Source organism: Meles meles, chromosome 15, assembly GCF_922984935.1.
Source record: "Meles meles chromosome 15, mMelMel3.1 paternal haplotype, whole genome shotgun sequence".
NCBI lineage: Eukaryota > Metazoa > Chordata > Mammalia > Carnivora > Mustelidae > Meles > Meles meles.
In genome coordinates this window covers 37453698-37480720 of record NC_060080.1, presented here as the reverse complement: position 1 = coordinate 37480720, position 27023 = coordinate 37453698, and the positions used below count along the sequence as shown (strand labels likewise).

Genomic DNA, 27023 nt, shown 5'->3' with positions numbered 1-27023 from the left:
TTAATGAAAGCACGCAGCATGATCTTGAGAATCCCAGGCCTTCTTCCCACAAGGATGGTTGCCAGGCTTTTACCCTTTAGGCAGGAAACTAAAAGAAAATTCCCTGGGGAATAAAGTCAATATTAATATTAAGGTTTCTCCAAAGCAATGGCCCTGCCAAGTCATCAAATGACAGCACTTACAGCCAAGAGACCTCACAGATACTCAGAGCTTCCAGTCTGCTTTCAAATTATGTACTCTTGGGGCAACTGGGTGGCTCAGTGGGTTAAAGCTTCTGCCTTCGACTCAGGTCATGATAGCAAGGTCCTGGGATCGAGCTCCGAATAGGGCTCTCTGCTCAGCAGGGAACCTGCTTCCCTTCCTCTTTCTCTGCCTGACTCTCTGCCTACTTGTGATCTCTGTCAAATAAATAAATAAAATCTTTAAAAAAATTATGTACTCGTGAATATAAGCAGAAAAGCTACTAAACTTCTGCAGAAAATTTTTGTAAGATGGATATCAAAACAAACCAATCAAATACTGAAAACTATAAAACACTGATAAAAGAAATTGAAGATGACACAGATGGAAAGATAATCCATGCTCATGGACTGGGAAACAAATATTGCTAAATTATCAATTACCACCTGAAACAATCTACAAATTTAATGGAATCCCTATCAAAATACCAAGAGCATATTTCACAGAGCTAGAACAAACAATCCTCAAATTTGTATGGGACCACAAAAGACCCTAAATAGCCAAAGAAATCTTGAAAAAGAAAAAAACTGGAAGTATCACAATCCCAGACTTCAAGATATACTACAAAGTTAGAGTAATCAAAATAGTATGGCCCTGGCACAAAAAATGGACACATAGATCAATAGATCAGAATGAATAACTCATAAATAAACCCAGATTATATGGTCAATTAATCTTTGCAAAACTAGGCAAGAATATACAATGAAAGGAAGACAGTCTCTTCAACAAATGGTGTTGGGAACACTGGACAGCTACACACAAAAGAAAGAAACTAGATCATTTCCTAACACCATTTGTAAAAATACACTCAAAATGGATTAAAGACCTAAAGATGAGACATGAAACCATAAAAATCATAGAAAAGAACACAGGCAGTAATTTCTGACATTGCCCATAGCAATATTTCTCTAGACAAGTCTCCTGAGGCAAGAAAAACAAAAGCAAATAAACTATTGGGATTATATTAAAATAAAAAACTACTGCACAACAAAGGAAACGATCAACAAAACTAAATGACAATCTACCAAATGGGAGAAGATATTTGCAAATGACATATCTGATAAAGGGTTAGTATCTAAAATATATAAAGAACTTACACAACTCAACACCAAAAACCAAATAATCCAGTTAAAAATTAGGCAAAAGACATGAACAGACACTTCTCCATAGAAAACATACAGATGTTCAACAGACATCACTCATCATCAGGGAAATGCAAATCAAAACTACAAATCATACTTGTCAAAACAGCTAAAATCAAAAACTCAAAAAAGAACAAGTGTTGGCAAGGATAAAGAGAAAGAGTAATCCTCTCTTACTGTTAGTGAGAATGCAAACTGGTGTAGCTGGTGTGGAAAACAGCATGGAGGTTCCTCAAAAATTAAAAATAGAATTACCATATGATTCAGTAATTCCACCATTAGGTATTTACTCAAAGAATATAAAAACACTAATTTGAAAAGATATATGCAACTATGTTTATTGCAGCAATATTTACAATAACCCAATTATGGAAGTTAACCTAAATGTCCATCAATATGAATGGACAAAGAGGATGTGAGATACACACACACAACATACACACACACACACACACACACACACACGAATATTATTCAGCCATTTAAAAAAAATGAGATCTTGCCATTTGCAACAATATTGATGGATCTTAGCATTGATAATACTAAGTGAAATATGTTAGAGAAAAACAAATACCTTATGATTTCACTCATATGCAGAATTTAAGAAACAAAACAACTGAATAAAGGGGAAAAAAAGAGATAAACCAAAAAACAGACTCTTCCCTATAGAGAACAAAGAAGTGTTACCAGAAGGGAAGTTGGTGAAGGGATGGGTGAAATGGATGAAGGGGATTAAGAGTACACTTATTGTGATGAGCACTGAAAAATATATAGAATTGCTGAATCACAATATCATACACCTGAAACTAATATAATATGGTATGTTAATTACACCAGAATTTTTTTTTAAAGCAGGGAAGAAACCTGGAAAAACTATTATGAATATCCTCAAAGTAATAAGATAATACAACTAAGAAACAAGAACAAAATACTACTGGGGAGAGGGAAGAGAAAATATTCAAAGAACAAGAAAATATGAAAACTTAATAAAAGAATTGGAGATAATGTTAAGCAAATCTCAATGGAGAGGTAAGATGGCAGAGGAGTAGCAGACTGAGATGACATCAGATCACAGTTCAGCTAGACAGTTACCAAACCATTCCAAAACCTATAAACTCAACAGGAGATAGAAGAGAAGAGCAGCAATTCTAGGAACAGAAAATCGACTACTTTCTGAAAGGTAGGACACACATAGAAGTGAATCCAAAGTGACAGGAAGATAGACTGTGAGGTGGGGTGGGGCGGGGTGGGGGGTGGCTCCTGGAAAGCCACAGAGCAGCGGAGCACAAAATCAGAACTTTTAGAAGTCTGCTCCACTGAGGGACATCACTCCAGAGGCTAAGTGGGGGTGGAACCCTCACAGGGACAGTGTGGTCTCAGGTCCCGGGGGATTACAAAAAGATCGGGGGTGTCTGAGTGTGGCAGAGCTCCCAGGTATTGGAGTGGGAAAGTTGACTACAGAGACAGAGCCGAGGAGTGAGCTCTCCGATCGGGGTTACCTTAAATCTTGATCCACAACACAGTCGGACCACTGCTCTTTGAGAAGGGGCCCCACAAGTGGCAGATCCAGGGAGACTCACTGTCCTCCTCCTCCGGAGCAGCACAGCAGGAATCTGTTGGGTTTGGAGACTCCAAATGGGGCCATGCACCAGAGAGAGAAACACTCGGTCATAGGCCAGGTAAGCTCAGAGCATGGCCAGAGACCAGGGAGACAGGAGTGATTAACCGCTTTTCTCTGAGGGTGCATTGAGGAGTGGGTCCCCAAGCTCTCGGCTCCTCCTGCCTCCTCCTGCCAGAGATTGGGAGTCCACCATTTTCATTCCCATCCTACAGAGCTCTATGGAAAGTGTTCAGGGAACAAAAGCTCCCAAGAGCGAAGCCGAGCAGATTACTTAGCCCTGCCCCTGGCAAGAGCACTTCAATTCCGCCTCGGGCAAAGACAACAGGCCCCACCAAGAAGATCAACAAGAACATCCAGCCAAGACCAAGCTCACCAATCAAGGAGAACAGCAGAACTCCAGAGCTAGGGGAAAGCAATGCATGGAATTCATGGCCTTCTCCCCATGATCCTTTAGTCTTGAAAAGTTAAATTAAATGTTTTTACTTTTATTTTTTTCTTATTCTAATTTTTTTAACTTTTCCTCTCTCCTCTTTTAATGTTTTTTAATTAGTTTATCTTAACAATATCTTTCTTTAAAAAATCTTTTTAGGGGTGCCTGGGTGGCTCGGTTGTTAAGCGTCTGCCTTCGGCTCAGGTCATGATCCCAGGGTCCTGGGATCGAGCCTGGCATCGGGCTCCCTGCTCTGTGGGAAGCCTGCTTCTCCCTCTCCCACTCCCCCACCTTGTGTTCCCTCTCTCACTGTCTCTCCTTCTCTGTCAAATAAATAAATAAATCTTTTTAAAAAATCTTTTTAAACCTTCATTATTATAGTTATATTTTATCCTTCATTATATTTAACCTTATTTCTTGCATACATGTAGGTTTTTTTCTTCCTAAAAAATTTTGGGATACAATTTCTTCTAACAGATCAAAATATACCCTAAATCTAGCACAGGGCTTTGTTCTAGTCTCCAGCCTGAGCATAGTCTCTCCACCTTTTTTTTCCTTTCTTTTCCCAACCAACTTATCTTATCAATCTCTTTTTTAGAATTTTTTTTTTAATTTTCATCTTTACAATCATATTCCACCCCTCCATCTTGTTTACTCTTATTTTTGTATATAATAAGTTGTTTTTTTTTTTTTAATTTTGGGAGGTAGTTTCTTCTAAGAGACCAAAATATACCCAAAATCAAGTGGGTAGCTCTGTTCTATTCACCAGTCTAATGGTGAATATAAAGTTTTTTCCTTCCTTTTTACCCCCCTTCTTCTCCCCCCAATTTGGGATCTCTTCTGAATTGGTTAGTGTAAATTTTTCTGGGGTCTTTGCCACCCTTTTAGTATTTTATTCTCTCGTTCATATATTCTTATCTGGATAAAATGACAAGGCAGAAAAACTCACCACAAAAAAAAAAAAAAAGAAAAGAAAAAAGACAAAGAGGTAGTACCAAAGGCTTGGGACATAATCAATACAAACATTGGTAATATGTCAAATCTAGAGTTCAGAATGACGATTCTCAAGCAGCTAGCTGGGCTCAAAAAAGACATGAAAGATATTAGAGAAACCCTGTCTAGAGAAATAAAAGCCCGTTCTGGAGAAATAAAAAAAACTAAAGTCTAACCAAGCTGAAATCAAAAAAGCTATTAATGAGTTGCAATAAAAAATGGAGGCTCTTACTGCTAGGATAAATGAGGCAGAAGAGAGAATTAGTGATATAGAAGACCAAATGATGGAGAAAAAAGAAGCTGAGCAAAAGAGAGACAACTACTGGACCACGAGGGGAGAATTCAAGAGACAAGTGATACCATAAGACAAAACGATATTAGAAAAATTGGGATCCCAAGAAGAAAGAGAAAGAGGGCAAAAGGCATACTGGAGCAAATTATAGTAGAGAATTTCCCTAATATGGCAAAGAGAACAAGCATCAAAGTCCAGGAGGCACAGAGAACTCCCCTCAAAAACAGTAAAAATAGGTCAACACCTCATCATCTAATAGTAAAACTTACAAGTCTTATCAACAAAGAGAAAATCCTGAAAGCAGCTCGGGACAAGAAGTCTGTAACATACAATGGTAAAAATATTAGATTGGCAGCAGACTTATCCACAGAGACCTAGCAGGCCAGAAAGAACTGGCATGATGTATTCAGAGCACTAAATGAGAAAAATATACAGCCAAGAATACTATATCCAGCTAGGCTATCACTGAAAATAGAAGGAGAGATAAAAAGCTTCAAGGACAAACAAAAACTAAAATAATTTGCAAACACCAAACCAGCCCTACAAGAAATATTAAAAGGGGTCCTCTAAGCAAAGAGAGAGCCTAAAAGTAGTAGACCAGAAAGGAACAGAGACAATATACAGTAACATTAACCTTATAAGCAATACAATGCCACTAAATTCATCTCTCTCAATAGTTACCCTGAATGTAAATGGGCTAAATGCCCCAATCAAAAGGCACAGGGAATCAGAATGGATAAAAAAAACAAAACCCATCAATATGTTGTCTATAAGAAACTCACTTTAGACACAAAGACACCTCCAGATTTAAAGTGAGGAGGTGGAAACATGGAAAACAATTTACCATGCTAATGGACATCAAAAGAAAGCTGGGGTGGCAATCCTTATATCAGATGAATTCAATTTTAAGCCAAAGACTATAATAAGAGATGAGGAAGGGCACTATATCATACTCAAAGGGTCTGTCCAACAAGAAGATCTAACAGTTTTAAATATCTATGCCCCTGGGGCGCCTGGGTGGCTCAGTGGATTAAGCCACTGCCTTCGGCTCAGGTCATGATCTCAGGGTCCTGGGATCGAGCCCCACATCGGGCTCTCTGCTCCGCAGGGAGCCTGCTTCCTCCTCTCTCTCTGCCTACCTCTCTGCCTACTTGTGATCTCTCTCTCTGTCAAATAAATAAATAAAATCTTTAAAAAAAAAAAATCTATGCCCCTAACATAGGAGCAGCCAATTACATAAACCAATTAATAACAAAATCAAAGATACACATCAACAATAATACAATAATAGTAAGAGACTTTAATTACCCCCTCACTGAAATGGACAGATCAACCAAGCAAAAGATCAACAAGGAAATAAAGGCCTTAAATGACACACTGGACCAGACAGACATCACAGATACATTCAGAACATTCCATCCCAAAGCAACAGAATACACATTCTTCTCTAGTGCACATTGAACATTCTCCAGAACAGATCACATTCTGGGTCACAAATCAGCTCTCAACCAGTACCAAAAGATTGGGATCATTCCCTGCATATTTTCAGACCACAATGCTCTGAAGCTAGAACTCAATCACAAGAGGAAAGTCGGAAAGAACTCAAATACATGGAGGCTAAAGAGTATCCTACTAAAGAATGAATAGGTCAACTAGGAAATTAAAGAAGAATTGAAAAAATTCATGGAAACAAATGATAATGAAAACACAACTGTTCAAAATATGTGGGACACAGCAAAGGCAGTCCTGAGAGGAAACTATATAGCCACACAAGCCTTTCTCAAGAAACAAGAAAGTTCTCAATTACGCAACTTAACCCTACACCTAAAGGAGCTGGAGAAAGAACAGTAAAGAAAGCCTAAACCCAGAAGGAGAAGAGAAATAATATCAGAGCAGAAATCAATGAAATAGAAACCAAAAGAACAGCAGAACAAATCAACGAAACTAAGAGCTTGTTCTTTGAAAGAATTAATAAGATTGATAAACCCCGGGCCAGACTTATCAAAAAGAAAAGAGAAAGGACACAAATAAATAAAACCGTGAATGAAAGAGGAGAGATCACAACCAACACCAAATAAATACAATCAATTATAAGAACATATTATGAGCAACTATACGCAAAAAAAATTGACAATCTGGAAAAAATGGATGCATTTCCTAGAGAATGTAAACTACCAAAACTGAACCAGGAAGAACTAGAAAACCTGAACGGACTCATAAGCAGTAAGGAAATTGAAGCAGTCATCAAAAATCTCCCAACAAACAAGAGCCCAGGGTCAGATGGCTTCCCAGGAGAATTCTACCAAACATTAAAGAAGAATTAATACCTATTCTCCTGAAACTGTTCCAAAAAAATAGAAATGAAAGGAAAACTTCCAAACTCATTTTTGAGGCCAGCATTACCTTGATCCCAAAACCATCAAAGACCCATCAAAAAAGAGAATTACAGACCAATACCCTTGATGAGCACAAATGCGAAAATTCTCACCAAAATATTAGCCAATAGGACCCAACAGTACATTAAAAGTATTATTCACCATGACCAAGTGGGATTTATTCCTGGGCTGCAAGGTTGGTTCAACATCCACAAATCAATCAATGTGATACAATACATTAATAAAAGAAAGAACAAGAACCATTTGATACTCTCAATAGGTGCCAAGAAAGCATTTGACAAAGTACAACATCCTTTCTTGATCAAAACTCTTCAAAGTGTAGGGATAGAGGGTACATACCCCAATATCATCAAAGCCATCTATGAAAAACCCACAGCAAATATCATTCTCAATGGGGAAAAACTGAGAGCTTTTCTGCTAAGGTCAGGAACATGGCAGGGATGTCCATTATCACCACTGCTATTCAACATAGTACTAAAAGTCCTAGCCTCAGCAATCAGACAACAAAAAGAAATTAAAGGGATGTGAATCAGCAAAGAAGAAGTCAAACTATCACTCTTCTAAGATGATATGATACTTTATGTGGAAAACCCAAAAGACTCCACTCCAAAACTGCTAGAACTTGTACAGGAATTCAGTAAAGTGCCAGGATATAAAATCAATGCACAGAAATCAGTTGCATTTCTATACACCAACAACAAGACAAAAGAAAGAGAAATTAAGGAGTCGATCCCATTTACAATTGCACTCAAAACCATAAGATACCTAGGAAAAAACCTAACCAAAGAGGCAAAGAATCTGTACTCAGAAAACTATACAGTACTCATGAAAGAAATTGAGGAAGACACAAAGAAATGGAAAAACATTCCATGCTCATGGATTGGAAGAACAAATATTGTGAAAATGTCTCTGCTACCTAAAGCAAGCTGGTGTAACCACTCTGGAATACAGCATGGAGGTTCCTCAAAACGTTGGAAATAGAGCTACCCTATGACCCAGCAATCGTACTACTGGGTATTTACCCTAAAGATACAAACGTAGTAATCTGAAGGGGCACATGCACCCGATTGTTTATAGCAGCAATGTCCACAATAGCCAAACTATGGAAAGAGCCTAGATGTCCATTAACAGATGAATGGATAAAGAAGATGTAGTATATATATAAAATGGAATACTATGCAGCCATCAAAAGAAACGAAATCTTGCCATTTGCAATGACATGGATAGAACTAGAGGGTATTATGCTGAGCAAAATAAGTCAATCAGAGAAAGGCAATTATCATATGATCTCCCTGATATGAGGAATTTGACAGGCAGAGTGGGGGGGTTTAGGGGGTAGATTTGGGGGGTAGGGAAGGAAAAAAATGAAACAAGATGGGATCGGGAGGGAAACAAACCATAAGAGACTCTTAATCTCACAAAACAAACTGAGGGTTGCTGGGGGGAGCAGGGTATGGGCAGGGTGATTGGGTTATGGACATTGGGGAGGGTATGTGATATGGAGAGTGCTATGAAATGTGTAAGCCTGACGATTCACAGACCTACACCTCCTGGGGCAAATAATACATTATATGTTAATAAAAATAATTTTTAAAAACCATTAAGCAAATCTCTCAGAAAGGATGCAAAAGGATAAAGACAGAATACAATCAATAAGAATATTAGAGGACAGGTCCAGGAACCTCTGAAGTCAAAAACAAGAGATTCCAGAGAAAAGGAAAGATAGAAAAAACTGAGAGAAAAGTCACTTGATCAAATAATTAATAAAATTTTCAGAACTTGAAAAACAAGTGTTTGCAGATGGTAATGTTCCCATTGAGTAGCTAGCATAATGAATGAAAAAACACCTACCCTATGAGATTTCAGAACACTAGAGATAAAGAGATAATCCTAAATATTCCAGAAAGAAAGCAACAGTCACATGGAAATAATTGAGTATTTGAATGGCATAAGACTTCTCAGAAGCAATATTGGAGACTAGAAGAAAATGAAGCAATGCCTTCAAAATCCTAAAGGAAAACTAATTTCAGCCTAGAATTATTATCCAACCAAACATTAGCCTGTCTCTGTGTGGGTGTGCATGCACACACATGTGCCCATGCACACACATACGAAGCAAATATGACAAAACACTGAGGACTCTTGGTTTAGGAAGATGGCTATGCAAATGTTCATTGTGCCATTCTTTAGATCTATCTGTATGTTTGAAAATTTTCATGACAAGAATGGATGAGGAGGGGACAGAAGGGAGAAGAACACAATTTCACAACTAATTCAAAGTTTCTTGCCTTCCCCTGTTCAGTCTAATCTACCGCTCTGGGAAGGGAAAAATAACTATTTCTTCACTCCTTCCTCTTTCCCTTCCATTGTCTGTCCTTTCTCCCCTGACTTGGAACCTAGGAAGAGGCAGTGGGAAAGGGGAAAAGTCTTCCATCCCTGGGGTTTGCCAGAGAAACCAAACCTCCCCAGGGAGTGGGAGTACCCTAGGTGGTACTGGTGCTTGCATACAACTTGTCCAAGCAGGTCTGATGAGAGGGTGGGGTGAGCAGTAGGAAGTCATTCACTGGCATGAGCTGATCTGTATGCAGGGGTGGGAGAACCTGCAGAGGAATCAGCCCTGAGAAAACAGCATGGCATCCTTCTTTAGTAGATGCTTTTGCTCAGGCACAGGAAATCATGGAGAAAGGGGCTGCAGGAGTTATTTCACCAGAGATTCTGTGAGCTACAGATGTAAAAGTACCCAGGATACAGAGGGAAGCAGTGAATGTATTCTTTACTCTTTAGCACAAATGCAGATAGCTTCGATACCTGTACACATACACAGCCCCTCTGGGAGGGACAGGCTTCTGGTGTGGACACCAGCCTTCTCTGTTGGTCCCAGCACCAAGCCAGTGCTGTGCTCTCTCAGCATCACAGGCTGCTCTCACAACAGCAGGAGTGGTACCATGTGGGAACTGTAGCTGCCAAACTGATTTTTATGTGAGATAGCATCAAAGGACTCTAAGATAAGCAAGGTAAGATTTTCAGGGTGAGACTCCAAGTTCCTGGTCAGAAGGGAACAGGAGTTAAGGAAGCTTTAATGAACTGTTACTACAATTTCTTTATACCCAGATAGTTGTGTGATACCTAGAGAGTCTTTGTTTTGTTTTTCTACAAATAGTCTTTTAACAAAAAAAAAAAAAAAACTGCACAAATTGAAGGTATACAATTTGATCATTGTGACATAGGCATATACCAGTGAAACTATCATCACACACATTATAATGAACTTAAACATTACCCCCCAAAAGTTTCCTCAAAAAAAAAGTTTCCTCATACCCCTGTATAACCTTCCCTCCTCCTCCCTGCTCCCCAACGCAAGACAACTACTGCAGCTTTCTGTCCCACAAATGAGTTTTATGAAATCATATAGAATGTAGTCTTTCATGCCTGGCTTCTTTCAGCATAATTATTTTGAGATTCATCCATATTGTTGTATGTATCATTAGTCCTTTCCTTTTTATTGCTGAACATTCCATTGTATGAATGTACCATACTTTGTTTATTCATTCACTTGTTGATGACATTGCGTTGTTTCCATTTTTTGGAATGACAAATAATGTTGCTATGAATATTCCTGTAGGAATACTGATAGAAACCCATGTTTTTATTCCATGCAGGTAAATAAAAACCTGGCAGTGGAAGGGCTAGATCATATGGTAGTTACATGTTTGACTTTTTACAAACCTGTCAAATTGTTCCCCAAAGTGTTTGTACCATTTTGCATTCCCATCAGCAGTGTATAAAAGTCCTATTTCTCCTCCATCACCCATCAACACTTAGTAGGGTCAGTCTTTTTCTTTTTAGAAATTCTTATAGGTGATAATGAGGCACAGAGAGTCTAGGATTCCATTGGTATCTTCTTCAGCACCCAGAACAGTGCCAGTCATAGAGAAAAAACTTGTTGCTTGATTGATGAGTCTTTTTACAGTAAATAGAATTAGTTACAAGGTGGTTTGGCCTGGTCTTGCCTCTGGAGACAAGGTTGTGACAAAGTTGCTGAGGATTTAAAAAAAAAAAATCTGGTTCACCGCTACTCCACTGGAGATCAACTAAGACCCAAACCATGAGAAGTAGAAAAGCCAACCCACACTGCCTTTATACCTGAAGTATTTGAAAGTCTACCATATTTCAGGAGGGCCCTGGATACACGGACCCTGCACTGCTCAGAGTAACTAGATCAATGAGGGGTCTAAGAAGCAAGCGATATGAGGAGCTGTTAGAGAAGGCTTAGGGGAGCATGTAGCAGATGTCATCACATTCCTGAGAGGCTCTCCTGCAATATCAGAACATCTATGCATCTTTGAGAGCATATTTTGGATAAACAGAAGGGACTCACAGAGTAGCTCATAGCTTTTGGTCCACCAGAGAAATAACATTCTAATGACAGAGATTTCCAGCTGTAGAGTGGGCTGCTTCACAAAGATACTCAAATCTCATTTCTCAAATCACCCTCATCTTTGCAGGAACGCGAGAAAAGTTACTCCTACCCTGAGGAAGAGAAAGGACTAGGAAAACAGCACCCAAATTCTAAAAGGTAGAAGGTCAGGCACATATTAAGAGTTTTCTAAAGTCTTTGAATGATGAAAAATGAATGAGTGAGGACAGAAAATGCTAAATTAGACGTAAGAGAGAATGTACTGAAGCAATCCCAGTGGATGGTGATAAAGTAATGAGTCCCAGAGTCTGGCTCAATTAGAGTGGTGAGAGTTGGATTGGAAGATTTCCCAGAATATTAAATAACAATTTGCATGAGGCCAGCTCAGATGGGGAGAGCTAAACTTAGGAAGAACTTTATGTAAGGGTCTACTACCCAAAAAGCCACCAAGTTATCCAATATAAAGAGAAGCTCACCTCCCAATCTGCCAACTTCAGAAGTCCAGAGGAGAATATTCCTAAGAACTGAAGGCCAAAGGAAGATCACTTTATAAAATTTCCTTTTTTTAAAGATTTTATTTATTTGTCAGAGAGAGAGAGAGAGAGGACAAGCAGGAGGAGCAGCAGGCAGAGGGAGAAGCAGACTCCCCACTGAGCAGGGAGCCCAATGCTGGACTCGATCCCAGAACCCTGGGATCATGACCTGAGGCGAAGGCAGACACTTAACTGACGGAGCCACCCAGGCATCCCTCTTTATAAAATTTTCATAGAAAATTGGGAAAGTCGTTTTTTAATGTTTTAAATGTTTTTTAATGTTTTATAACATGTTTTAAATGTTGCAACTGAGGAAGAGGTGGAACTAGGAAAACAGCACCCAAATTCTAAATAGTCTATGGTCAGACACATACTAGGAGTTTTCTAAAGGCTTCATTTAATGAAACTGAAGAGTGAGGACAGAAAATGCTAAATTAGACTTTAATGGAGAATGACAAAAGTAGTATGTGTTTGTTGTAGAAATTTTTTAAAATAAAATTACAAATAAGAAAATTAAAAACATCTGTGACCCCACTACCAAAATATTTCTATCACTGACATACTGGTAGATATAGAGTCAGTCTTTTTTGTTTTTATAAAATGGAATCATAATACAGATACTGCTCAGTAACCAAAATGCAGACCAAAATGGAAAAATACATATTTACTTCATTTGTGTCTATCAGTTTACATTATTATTTTATGAAGAGCTCTTAAAAGCTAACAATGAAAGCTGAACTCCTGATATCAAAGAGGTTACTGCCCATGTTCTCCTCTAAGATTATGATGGATTCCTGTCTCACGTTGAGGTCTTTTATCCATTTCGAGTTTATCTTTGTGTACGGTGTAAGAGAATGGTCGAGTTTCATTCTTCTACATATAGCTGTCCAGTTTTTCCAGCACCATTTATTGAAGAGACTGTCTTTTTTCCATTGTATATTTTTTCCTGTTTTGTCGAAGATTATTTGACCATAGAGTTGAGGGTCCATATCTGGGCTCTCCACTCTGTTCTACTGGTCTATGTGTCTGTTTTTATGCCAGTACCATGCTGTCCTGGTGATCACAGCTTTGGAGTAAAGCTTGAAATCAGGTAATGTGATGCTGCCAGTTTTATTTTTGTTTTTCAACATTTCCTTAGCAATTCGGGCTCTCTTCTGATTCCATACAAATTTTAGGATTATTTGCTCCAGCTCTTTGAAAAATACCAGTGGAATTTTGATCAGAATGGCATTAAAAGTATAGATTGCTCTAGGCAGTATAGACATTTTAACAATGTTTATTCTCCTGATCCAAGAGCATGGAACAATCTTCCATGTTTTTGTGTCTTCAATTTCTTTCATGAGTGTTCTGTAGTTCCTCGAGTACAGATCCTTTACTTCTTTGGTTAGGTTTATTCCCAGGTATCTTATGGTTCTTGGTGCTATAGTAAATGGAATCGATTCTCTAATTTCCCTTTCTGTATTTTCATTGTTAGTATATAAGAAAGTCACTGATTTCTGTACGTTGACTTTGTATCCTGCCACGTTACTGAATTGCTGTATGAGTTCTAGTAGTTTGGGGGTGGAGTCTTTGGGGTTTTCCATATAAAGAATCATGTCATCTGCGAAGAGAGTTTGACTTCTTCATTGCCAATTTGGATACCTTTTATTTCTCTTTGTTGTCTGATTGCTGTTGCTAGGACTTCTAATACTATGTTGAACAAGAGTGGTGATTGGGTATCCTTGTCGTGTTCCTGATCTCAACGGGAAGGCTGCAAGCTTTTTCCCATTGAGGATGATATGTGCTGTGGGTCTTTCATAGATAGATTTTATGAAGTTCAGGAATGTTCCCTCTATCCCGATACTTTGAAGCGATTTAATCAGGAACTGATGCTGGATTTTGTCAAATGCTTTTTCTGCATCAATTGAGAGGACCATGTGGTTCTTCTCTCTTCTCTTATTGATTTGTTCTATCACATTGATTGATTTGCGAATGTTGAGCCACAGCAACTTCTTTCAAGATATGTCTCCAAAGACCAAGGAAACAAAAGCGAAAATGAACTTTTGGGACTTCATCAAGATCAAGTTTCTGCACAGCAAAGGAAACAGTCAACAAAACAAAAAGGCAACCCACTGAATGGGAGAAGATATTTGCAAATGACAGTACAGACAAAAGGTTGATATCCAGGATCTATAAAGAACTCCTCAAACTCAACACACACAAAACAGATAATCATATCAAAAAATGGGCAGAAGATATGAACAGACACTTCTCCAATGAGGACATACAAATGGCTATCAGACACATGAAAAAATGCTCATCATCACTAGCCATCAGGGAGATTCAAATTAAAACCTCATTGAGATATCACCTTACACCACTTAGAATGGCCAAAATTCATAAAAACAGACACATAGACAAGTGGAACAGAGTGGAGAGCCCAGATATGAACCCTCAACTCTATGGTCAAATAATCTTCGACAAAACAGGAAAAAATATACAATGGAAAAAAGACAGTCTCTTCAATAAATGGTGCTGGGAAAACTGGACAGCTATATGTAGAAGAATGAAACTCGACCATTCTCTTACACCGTACACAAAGATAAACTCAAAATGGATAAAAGACCTCAACATGAGACAGGAATCCATCATAATCTTAGAGGAGAACATAGGCAGTAACCTCTTCAATATCAGCCACAGCCACTTCTTTCAAGATATGTCTCCAAAGGCAAAGGAAACAAAAGTGAAAATGAACTTTTGGGACTTCATCAAGATCAAAAGCTTCTGCACAGCAAAGGAAACAGTCAACAAAACAAAAGGCAACCCACGGAATGGGAGAAGATATTTGCAAATGACAGTACAGACAAAAGGTTGATATCCAGGATCTATGAAGAACTCCTCAAACTCAACACACACAAAACAGATAATCACATCAAAAAATGAGCAGAAGATATGAACAGACACTTCTCAATGAAGACATACAAATAGCTATCAGACACATGAAAAAATGCTCATCATCACTAGCTATCAGGGAGATTCAAATTAAAACTACATTGAGATACCACCTGACACCAGTTAGAATGGCCAAAATTAGCAAGACAGGAAAAAACGTGTGCCGGAGAGGATGTGGAGAAAGGGGAATCCTCTTACACTGTTGGTGGGAATGCAAGTTGGTGCAGCCACTTTGGAGAACAGTGTGGAGATTCCTCAAGAAATTAAAAATAGAGCTTCCCTATGACCCTGCAATTGCACTGCTGGGTATTTACCCCAAAGATACAGATGTAGTGAAAAGAAGGGCCATCTGTACCCCAATGTTTATTGCAGCAATGGTCACGGTTGCCAAACTGTGGAAAGAACCAAGATGCCCTTCAATGGACGAATGGATAAGGAAGATGTGGTCCATATACACTATGGAGTATTATGCCTCCATCAGAAAGGATGAATACCCAACTTTTTAGCAACATGGACGGGACTGGAAGAGATTATGCTGCGCAAAATAAGTCAAGCAGAGAGAGTCAAGTATCATATGGTCTCACTTAATTGTGGAGCATAACAAAGAACATGGAGGACATGGGGAGATGGAGAGGAGAAGGGAGTTGAGGGAAATTGGAAGGGGAGATGAACCATGAGAGACTATGGACTGTGAAAAACAACCTGAGGGTTTTGAAGGGGTGGGAGGTGGGAGGTTGGGGAACCAGGTGGAGGGTAATAAGGAGGGCACGCATTGCATGGAGCACTGGGTGTGGTGCAAAATCAATGAGTACTGTTATGCTGAAAATAAATTAATTAATTTAAAAAAATCTGAACTCCTTCAATAAAAAAGGTAAAATTTGTTAACAGGAAATTAATGAAATGTTTTTAAAGCAAAAATAGCCAGCACTGGTCAAAGTGTGGAAAAGTGGGCACTTTCATACAAGGCTGGTAGGAGTATAAAGGGACACAGCCTTCCTGGAGGGCAATTTGGCAATAGAGTGCCATAAGCTGTTGGACCCTGAATTCCACTTTGAGAAATTCATCCTAAGGAAATTTCCCTCCAGGATTAGATAAATTTGCCTCTATTTTCTTGTGTTAATTTTATGATGTCACTTTTCTTTATGTTTAAGCCTTTTATTTATTTGGAATCTAATTTTGTATGAAGTAGAGAACATAACTTTTTAATTTTTTCTTTTTCTAAATGGCTTATTGGTTCCCAAACACTACTTATTAATCAATCCACACTTTCCCCTTCTGATTTTAAATACTGGCGTTTGACTTTAAAATGTAATCTGCTACCTCTCAGACAACATTTGAGGAAATCATGTTCCCTCCCTCAAATCTATGAGAGGATGAATACGTCACTTCCCTCTTTTTACTTTGTTTCTAAGAATTCCTTCTTTCTAAACGCTGCAAGGCCACTAGTTCTGCAAGGCCACTATAAAAATTTCAGGGCCTGAGGAGAAAGCAGAACTAACTAAAATGGGAAATCTAGGAAATGCTTACCTATTCAGTTCAGTCTATCCTATATGATGACTCAAACTCTCTCAGCCTAAATCATCATTTTCCTCCCCAAACTATTTCCTCTCCAGAGTTCTTTATCATCTTGATGTCATCCTAGAGTCCCTCTTTCTACTCTCCTGCACACCCAGAACATATCGCATCAGTTCTTCCTTCCCTGCATGGGCCTTTCAGATCCATTCCCACTGTGGCGTCCCATGTCTGTTTCCCTCAGCCCTGGCTCTCCTGCCTTTCACCAGGAGGAGCAGACCAATCTCGCGGTTTCACTCACTTCCTGGACAAATCCATTAAACTCGCCACAGTGAGACTCCTGCATCACATCATTGCTCTGCTTGAAACACTCCAGGTGTTCCTCATTGCTCATAAATGAAAGTCCAGACATTACACTAGGCAAGGCCCACTACAATTTGATCCCACCCCACCTACCTCTCCAATCTTTTCTCCTTATTCTGACACAGCACTCTGTCTCTTAAATACTCTGTTAAATGTTTCTTTCCTCTTCTATCTCTAGTCTGAACTGGATTTAAGGGTGTTTATTCAAGGGGCACAGGGTGGTATAGTCAAGTAAGCATCTGACTCTTGGTTTCAGCTCAAGTCATGAGCTCAGGGTCATGGGATCAAGAGCCCTGGCAGGCTCTGTGCTCAGCACAGAGTCTGCTTAAGTTTCTTTCTCCCTCTCCCTCTGCTCCTCCTCCTCCAAAATAAATAAATATATTTTTAAAGGATATTTATTCAAGTATTGAATAAAGTGTTATACTGCCCAGTCTTAATTTTTAAAATTTTAAATTTCATTGCACCTTAATGCCCATGTATTTGCTTTTCTCTGTGGATCAAAACCCCAGGCCCAAAGTAAAGCCTTGCTTTTTCCAAGCTCTTCTTTTTTTTTTTTTTTTTAAGATTTTATTTATTCATTTGAGAGAGAGACAGTGAGAGAGAACATGAGAGGGGAGAAGGTCAAAGGGAGAAGCAGACTCCCCGTGGAGCTGGGAGCCGCATGTGGGACTCGATCCCGAACCGGGATCATGACCTGAGCGGAAGGCAATTGCCTGAGCAGAAGGCAGTTGCTTAACCAACTGAGCCACCCAGGCACTCAAGGTCTTCTTTTTTAAAAGACATAAATATGTGGGGCACCTGGGTGGCTCAGTGCTTAAGCCTCTGCCTTCGGCTCAGGTCATGATCCCAGGGTCCTGGAATTGAGCCCCACATCCCTCTCTCTGCTCAGCAGGGAGCCTGCTTCCTCCTCCCTCTCTGCCTGATTCTCTGCCTACTTGTGATCTCAGTCTGTCAAATAAATAAAATAAAATAATTTTTAAAAATAAAATAAAATATAAGACATAAATACACCATATTGGGTCCTGGAAATTTTACATCAAATAGTTTACCAGATCACTTTCCTCCAAGTCAAGAAAGATCTGGGAACAGAATAGGACACTGGTGACTGAAAAGAAAGTGCTGAAACAAGGTCAGAAGAAGCTAGAAGGAGCAACAAGGCATGCCACATGAGAGCTCACCATGATGCGGCTGCACTGGAAAGGGTGTGACACACCAACTGCATCTCCATGCGGATGGACGAGGCGGTCAGCTCTCGACTCCCAGGACACCACATTATACGTTTCCTCCTGACAAGCAGGGCTTCTATTTCCCAATTGCCCTGACTGCCATCCCTGGATGCACAGCTCTGACTGGTGGGGGTGCCTCACCTCCACACCCTCCCCCGGGCCTCGTGCCCACTGCCAAGACTCCATGCCTTAGCCTGTTGACTCTTCCAAGCTTCAAATCCATGCATGCAACTCCCATGGGATTTGCTTCATGGGAACCTCACAGTCCACTCTACTTTCTCCAACTCTGCCAGCATTTCTCTCAGAATGTGGTACTTCGGTATTCCTGACTGCTGCTTCCAGAATATGTACAACTCAAATATCTCATCTACGGGAGTGCACTTTTTGTTGAGTTGTCTATCTTCCTCATGCCCTACTTCTTTTTTTTTTAAGATTTTATTTATTTATTTGACAGAGAGAGATCACAAGTAGGCAGAGAGGCAGGCAGAGAGAGAGAGAGAGGGAAGCAGAGAGCCTGATGCAGGACTCAATCCCACGACCCTGAGATCATGACTTGGGCCGAAGGCAGCGACTTAACCCACTGAGCCACCCAGGCGCCCCATCCTACTTCTAACCAATCACCAAATCATGATGATTTGACCCTTCTAATAATTCAAATGCATCCACTTCTCTCCATCTCCACAGCCACCACACAAGTCCAAAGCCATCATCATTTCTCACCCAGACAATTCATTAACCTTCTCCCCACTGTCTCTCCTCTTTAGAATCCAGACAGATCTTTTAAAAACACAAAACTAATTTTGCCAATCGCTTGCTTAACACACTTCAAAACTGCCTTCAGGATATATCCAGTGTCCTTAACCTGTTTGTAGGGTTGCCCATGACCTGGCCATGTCCACCTCTTCAGCCGTAATTCCTGCCACTTTGCTCTTCAGTCCCTCGGCTTCTGCCATCCTGGCCCTTTTCAGTTTCATAAGGACACCAAAGTCCTTCTAGCTTTCAGGCCTATGCACCCGCTGTTCCCATTGCCTGAGACACTAACCTCTTTTCTCACATCTACCCACACATTCTTCTGGATAAATCTTACCCTTCCCATCATGATGCTGCCTTCTCAGAGAGACTTTCCATGACCTTTCAGACTAGATTAGGTTTTCCTCCCTCCCCCCTTCTACTTCCCTTGCATATATCTCCAGAGCATCTCACACTATCGCATTCTTCAAAATTGCAACTATGATCATGCGTGCCTCTCCACCAGCAGAGATACAACTTGCATTCTACTTAGAATTCCTGTAACTATAACCTGATTTTTGGTTAGCCACATTGGAAATTCCCTGCAGCTAATCTATGTTTTCCATTCTGTGTCAAGGAAGGGCCTGGACTAGAGGAGTAAAGAAAGCTCTAATTCCATGGGTGGGGGAGTAGGGGATAAATCCCAAAGGGGTCACAGCCTGAGCAAAGGTATAGAATCAGGACAACATTGGACATTTGGAGAGAAAGGAGAGGAAACTAACACTAAACTAAACACTCTCACAAACACAATCTCATTTAATCCTTCCAAAACCCTATGAAGTAAGAATCACTGGCCCAGTTTTATAGATGAGGCAACCAAAGCCTTCTTTTATTCTGTTTGCACTGTAGTCATCTGCGCAGATCTTCCCCACAAGTTAAAAGCTTATTAAGGGCAAATGGAATTCTTTGCCACCTCTTTCCCATGGCCTCTGATACAACACCTCACTATGAAGCAGACTGCCAAGCTGGCTTCAGGAAGGTTTCATGCAACTCTGCTCTGTGGGAACTCCTGCTCTCCTCTGCCCCCAAGTCCTGCTCCTGAGTCTAGGTTCTCTCAGTCTGCTCTTCTCTCCCAGGGGAGCTAGAGTGCCTTTGAGCAACCGTAAAGAGGATATAATGACCTCTGAGGAACTGCACTAAGATCCCATGGACAGAAGAGTGCAGAAAAGAGAAAGTAAGATCACATTTCTTCCTTGGATATTCATCTTTTTAAATCAAAATACTGCAAAACTTGTCTAGACTTTCTGATTCAGGAACTTGAACTCCCTTTTCTTAAGGGTGATCAGGCTCCAGATGATCCTTCCTCTGTATCAAGCCTGAGTCATCATCAGTGGAGTAAAATTATCATTTCCGTCCAATTTATCAGCAACTGTTACATATTTCTATACTAGAAATGGAACTTGTTTCTATTTATACCCAGAGTGACAAATCAAATTGGCCACCGAAGTAATGAAAAAGCATGTATCTGTTTGTAAAGCAACTATACAGAAAAAAAGATTCTACAAAAGAATAGTAAGGAATGAATCCAGGATGGACCTTCAGTAACCAAACAACACTTCTTCAAGAGTGTAGAGGTACCATGAAGCCAATGTGATTATGTTCAGGGTAGTCATAAAGTGTGGAATGAACAGCCACGGCTGCAAAAATCCCTGTAGTCATCCAGTCCAACCTCTTGCCTTTTTAAGAAGGAAAACTCTGAGGTGTAGAAATGTAGGCCACACAACAACTGGTTAGGGTCAAAGCCAGACCCACGTCTCTTACCTTTCCAACCACACTGTGTGCCACACCTGCCATTCCCTGCCCTGTGCCACAGTTGCTCTAATCAGGGGTCCATCCTCCCCAGCAGCCAGGAATCTACAAAAAGGAGGGAGAAGAGAACCATGCACTGGGCATAAGACCTTTGCTATTAATTATTTTCATGCATAAGTCAGCTTCACATCAGAGCGGATGCGTCTATTGATATTTATTTTAAAAATGTTTTGAAAAACTATAAAGTACCATATAAATGTTAGATGTTTAATATAATTATTATATGATTTCTATCTGGGATGTTAACTCAACAGTTTATTACTGCCCTTTTAATTTCAGAGCTGTTATATCTTTATGTCTGGACCCAGAATTTGGTCAAAATGAAAGCATCTGATTGGGCTCTTGATTCACGTTACTTGAAAATTCATCTCCCAGAGAGTAGAGAATGCGGAAAGAGGAATACTAATCTAGACACAGTTCTGTCCAAGAAGGAACTGATTATGTGAAAGAGGAATTTTGAGATAAAGTGATGTGACCTTGGAGTTTGTGATAGAGAAGGGAAAGATAGTTATACATAGTAGTAGTCAAAATAGGTTAGGTTATATCAGAGTAACAAACTCTGAAATCTCAGCGACTTCACACAATTAAAGATTTGTTTCTCACTCATGCAAAGTCAAACGAGGTTGTTCTAGTCTCATACATTTGCAACCACACCTCATCCATTTGCAGCCACACCATCTGGAAGACGTGACTTCCAAAGTTGCTGCACCAGTCAAAATTAAAGATGATGGAAGTACACACGGGCCCTTGATTGCGTAAGCCTAGAAGTGTAACAAATCACGTCTCATTTCCTGTTCACAATGCTTTGGCCAGAAAAAACCATGGGTCCCTAATCCAACTCTGCAAGGGAGACTAGGAAATGAAGACAGACATTATCCAGTAATCCCACAAATGGATAATTGGTAAGGAGAGTCCACCACATATACATTCCCCAGATTTCAGGAAAGTAAATATTGAAATGTTCAGAGTATCCCATTTGTATAAAACCAATTCTATATATGCCTTGACAAAGGAAAGAATGAAAGAAAATACACCAAAATAGTAATAATGAATACCTCTAGTTATTTAATTATTTGTGGGCTTTATTTTCTTTTATATTTTTTATATTTCCCTAGCAATACTTAATAATCATGGTTTAGAATCCAGAAGAGTAATCCAAGGGTTTTTTTTTTTTTAATTGTGAAACAAGTTCAGACCTGGGACAACTCTGACTCCATAAAGAAAATGAGTCAAAAGAAAAGGGAATTTCTTTAAAAGGCACTTCTGATTAGGTAATCACAATTAGACAGCAAGAAGAAAAGTGAGAGACAGGCACAGACATGACTGCCGTCACACGGAAGCTCTCTGTCGAACTCTGATTTTTAAGTGCCTTTAGGGTAAGTGCATCTGTGAAAGACAGTGTGTCAAGGGAGAAGGCAACGAGAGGGCACAGCCCTATGAATGACCATCCCAAAGGAGAGAGAAAGGGAACTTAGAAACAAAAAAAGCACATAAATTAGGGCAGAAATAAGCTAAGGCAAAGAGAGGGAATCACAGCTAACTGGGGATTTGGTGGCTCAACATGAAGGTGTCCCTTCCCACTACAGGATTCTGCCAACTTGAATTTCTCTATCTTCTCCAAGCCACAGCCATCCCTCTGCTGAGTTCCCAGAGCATTTGCCCAAAGTCTACCCAAAGCTGAATGGATAAAGACCTTAGTGAGCTCTACACATGGCCTTCATTCCCTAGCACTTGCCTCCGTCATCATCCTCACCCGCCACTCCACTGGCCCTGCCTCTCTCAACTCCAGCCTCCAATGCCCTACTTTCTGTTTGTTTGTTTGTTTTTTATTTGTTTATTTACAGCATAACAGTGTTCATTGTTTTGGCATCACACCCAGTGCTCCATGCAGTACGTGCCCTCCCTATTACCCACCACCTGGTTCCTCAACCTCCCACTCCCACCCCCTTCAAAACCCTCTGGTTGTTTTTCAGAGTCCATAGTCTCTCATGGTTCATCTCCCCTTCCAGTTTCCCTCAACTCCCTCTCCTCTCCATCTCCCCATGTCCTCCATGTTATTTGTTATGCTCCACAAATAAGTGAGACCATATGATCCAATGCCCTACTTTTACCTATTTGATCCCCACAGCCTTTGCTCATCCTGGAATGTTCCCTCCTCCCTCCCCATTGAACTACCCACTCCCAGTCTAAGACTAGTCTCTTTGTTCATGCCTTTAATAAACTTATCTTCGTTTGTTTATCTGCTTCTTTTACGTGGAATGTTCCCTCCTCCCTCCCCATTGAACTACCCACTCCCAGTCTAAGACTAGTCTCTTTGTTCATGCCTTTAATAAACTTATCTTCGTTTGTTTATCTGTTTCTTTTACGGGATTATCTTGAATGTCTTCACTGTCAGCCTCCACAAAAGCAAGAACAATGGCTGGTTGTGCTCCCTGAATGGGGTTTCGTTCTTTTTAGCCCCTTTTTAACTTATAGGTGAGAATTCATGGGAGACATTGTTTTTCCACCTTATCCCTCTTTGCTAAGGAGCCAGTGTCGCTGGGTAGTATGGTATTTTGAACCAGAAATCATGAAATGGAGTTTTCATTTTTGCTCCCACTCTCACACAAACTCTACATGTGACCTTGCAATCTTGACATTTCCCCTCTCTGAAACTGCTTTCTCCTTTATAAGATGAAAGTTTAACCTAGATAGTGACTGAGGTACATCTTCCAATATATCATTCTAGCTCCTTCGACAGACTAACAAGACAAAGCAGAAAAACTTAGAAGTTAAGAAGAGTAAAGAAAAGGAAGAAGTCACACTAAGTAAAAGAGACAGCCCAGTAGTTGCTTGTGCCTAAGCTCTGGTGTCTGAATTCCATTTCAGCAATTTGGTAAACTCAAAATCTTGGATTGGTTAATCTCCCTGAACTTTGACTTCCTCTTCTATAAAATGTGACAAGAATACCTACCTCACAGGTTTAATGCAAAGATTAAATGAGATAATGTATTAGAACATCTGGAAGACTATGTTAGGTCGTGTCCTCCTTCCCATCCCACTGTCACAAAATTTAAAACCAGGTTATAATTAAATAGGGCATGAATTGAGACAAAAGGCTCAATTGTCTCTGTATGTAACAATGGTTTATGCACACTTCATTCCTCCGAAGAGGCCTTCTACAACTTAAAAACAAATAATTGCATCCCCTGAAAAATTCACAGGGAAGAGCTGTATTTTTCATTCAAGCAATACTGTCAGATCCAACTACATGCAATGATTTTAAAGTTGCTGCCAAAGATGTTTACAGATGTTTCTTGTCTTCATGGTACAATGGCAAGAGCACAGCTTTAAGTCCATATCCAGGGCGCCTGAGTGGCTCAGTGGGTTAAAGCCTCTGCCTTCAGCTCAGGTCATGATCCCGGGGTGCTGGGATGGAGCCCATCATTGGACTTTCTGCTCAGCTCTCTGCTCAGCAGGGAGCCTGCTTCCCCCTCACCCGCCTGCCTCTCTGCCTACTTGTGATCTCTGTCTGTCAAATAAATAAATAAAATCTTTAAAAAAAAAAAAAGTCCATATCCAGACTCCATCACTGACCATGCACTCAGCTACGTTACCCACCTTCACCCTTTTCTTCTACGTCACAGAATAAAATGAGATTTCACTGGAGGAGGAAGGGAGGGGAAAGGGGGATATTTCAAACCATTTCTTTCTTCACCTTTTCTTTTAAACAAAAAAACTGAATCAATAAACAACAGGGGGTGTTCAAGGATGAAAAGACCTGCAAGAATGATCTCTTTCAGCCCATCACTTGGCATTCAGTGGAGATAAGAGACCTGAGTAGCTAAATGCAGTGAAAAGAGAAGACTGGGTTTGGAAGAGAAACCTGAGGTTAGAGGGCTGCCTCTGCCAGTTTTGTGACCATAGGTTGGCCACCTTAATGTCTTCAAGGGCCCTCAGCTGTGAAAAGAGATAGTAATCACTACCTCTGTGGGTTAAGTGTGGAGCCAGTGAGACAAAGCAAGGGAGAGCTCTTTGTGAGGTATAAAGCAGTTTTCAAATGAAAAGCGCCACTATGATTCTTTGGACCCTCAACCTCCAGGCTTATAGGGTGTATCCACTCACCCACTAAAGTATATCATTTCATCTTGCATATCTAATTTTGTAAATCCTGAGAGAAAAACGCTCATGTCTAACAAACACTCTGGCACAGAATAAGTACACAATAACTTTTTTTTCCTGTATGATCTAGGTGGAAAAGGACTAAAGTTTTTGAAGTCTCCTCAGAGTCAAGAGGTGGGTGTTTGAAGTCCCCAAAATTCCTATCACAGGACAGCCCCCAAAGACCCCCTGGGCTCCAGTAGAGCTCTAACTAGCACGTTTCTCTCTCTATTCCCCAGGAGGAGTTGGTCCAATGATGAGGCTTACTTACAAGTCAATCTTGGTACACACATACAGAAAAGTAGGTTCCCCAAAACAAAAGGAGGACTTCTGACTCTCTAAACCTCATCCATGTTGTTCTTTCTTTAAAAGGCAGTTTCCAAAATGGTAAGATGAAGGAAAAAGTTAAGTGAAACCTCAACCTGAGTTGTCTGTCTAAAAAATTCCAACTGTCCTTGAGAAATTCAACAACCACATTCAGGGAATTCTAATTCTCTACAACAGAGGAGGAGCACAGGCCAGAATGGGTGTTACCACTAAAGGTAAAACCAAGGATGTTTTCCTAGATTACCAAACAGATGCTCTACATTCCTCCCAGAAACTAAATATCTTCAGGGTTTCAAGGACATTTTCACCTGAAAATGTCCTCCCTGTTGAAGTTTTCAAACCAATATCTTCATAAGAACTATATTTTCTTTGGTGAATTAAGGTGTTACAATGATGACTCTACAGGTTCTCAAGTGACAGAAGCCCTTATTAGCTTTGTTTTTATTTTTGTTCAGTTGCATCTCCATAGCAGCCCACATTCACAGGGTGCTTTGCAATTGTTTCTTGGTAATAGCCTCACAAGATGCCTGGGAGGTGGAAAGAATAACCAGGATTAATATCTGTGTTGTCTGAAGGAGAGTCACAGACATAGAGAATTGGTTACCATCACCATTCAAACAGGATCCATCCCAAGACATCCAATCTGCCCCAATCTTGTCCTAAATTTACATTGTCTACATCTAGGATATAATACTTCTGTGGCTCTTGTTATAACGATTGTGACCAGGTCTGAGACCAGGAGGATCTGGACCAGCAATAGAATCAGAATCAGAGATTTTGTACTTAGGATAAACCTTAATGATCATCTCACCAACCCCATTACTTACTGTTAAACGAGACTAGAGAAAATACTTTACCCAACTCACACAAGCCACTTCACTCCCAGTTCTGAGCGGTCTTGCCTTTTTATACCATATTACATTGCAGTGCCTACCTTTCTCTCTCTACCTTCTTGTTCCCCTCCTCTACCCTCTTTTTCCATCTGTTTTCTCAATTTAAAAATTTACATTGCTTAAACTCCAAACAGGAGACCTTCAACATTTACCTGCCAAGAGTCTGATGTTCTACTACCTCAACTGGGCCAGCCTTAGGATACCAAAAAAAGTCTTTGATAATAACAACCAGGCAATACTGATGTAGTGTGTATATAACAGTCCCTCCCCTGCCCTCAAACTCTATCCTCAAATGCAGCTACCAGCTTTTGGCCAGGGCCTTGCCCATATTTCCCTGAGTCTACAGCTATCCTCACACACCTTAGGTTTATTCTAGAAAAGACAAGACTTCCCTTTGGGCCCTGACAGATGGCCACTTTGCTATAATATGGCCAGGGCAGAGAGTTCTGTAGGAAATGGGTCAACAGTATTCAGAAGAGTAATGGTTATCACTTTTATCTCCCCTACAGAGCCCTAACAGGAGGCTGTCTCCCCATACTCAGAGTGATTTATGCCTATTCTGCAAATGTCCCTCTTCAGAAAAGATGGATCATTTTCCCTCACAGCCAATCCTTATCTGCCAGGGGCTGCCAAGCATTCCATCAGTTCATAGTTAGCCCTGGGGTACAAAAAACAAATTAAGCTAAAACACAAAATACAGTTCCTAAGCTCCTCTCCAACTCCGGCCATCTAGAATTCGGATTTTAGGAGTTCTCTCTTCCTCCCAACCATATGTTTTTAGAAAGTTAACATTTCTGGGACACGTGGGTGGCTCGGTGTGTTAAAGTCCTCTGCCTTCGGCTCAGGTCATGATCCCAGGGTCCTGGGATCAAGCCCCACACTGGGCTCTCTGCAGGGAAGAGCAGGGAAGCCTGCTTCCTCCTCTCTCTCTGCCTCCCTCTCTGCCTACTTGTGATCTCTGTCTGTGAA

General features: G+C 40.3%; 1 protein-coding gene across 2 annotated transcripts in view; it reads right to left on the bottom strand.

The window, feature by feature from the left end:
• The window catches only part of LOC123926040 (interleukin-36 beta-like), a 196245-nt gene that overhangs the window by 141486 nt on the left and 27736 nt on the right, over nt 1–27023 (bottom strand). For both annotated transcript variants that reach the window (XM_045979747.1, XM_045979745.1), the window contains one exon: nt 20647–20739. The gene's annotated coding sequence lies outside the window, so the exon portion shown is untranslated. The remainder of the gene's footprint in view (nt 1–20646; nt 20740–27023) is intronic.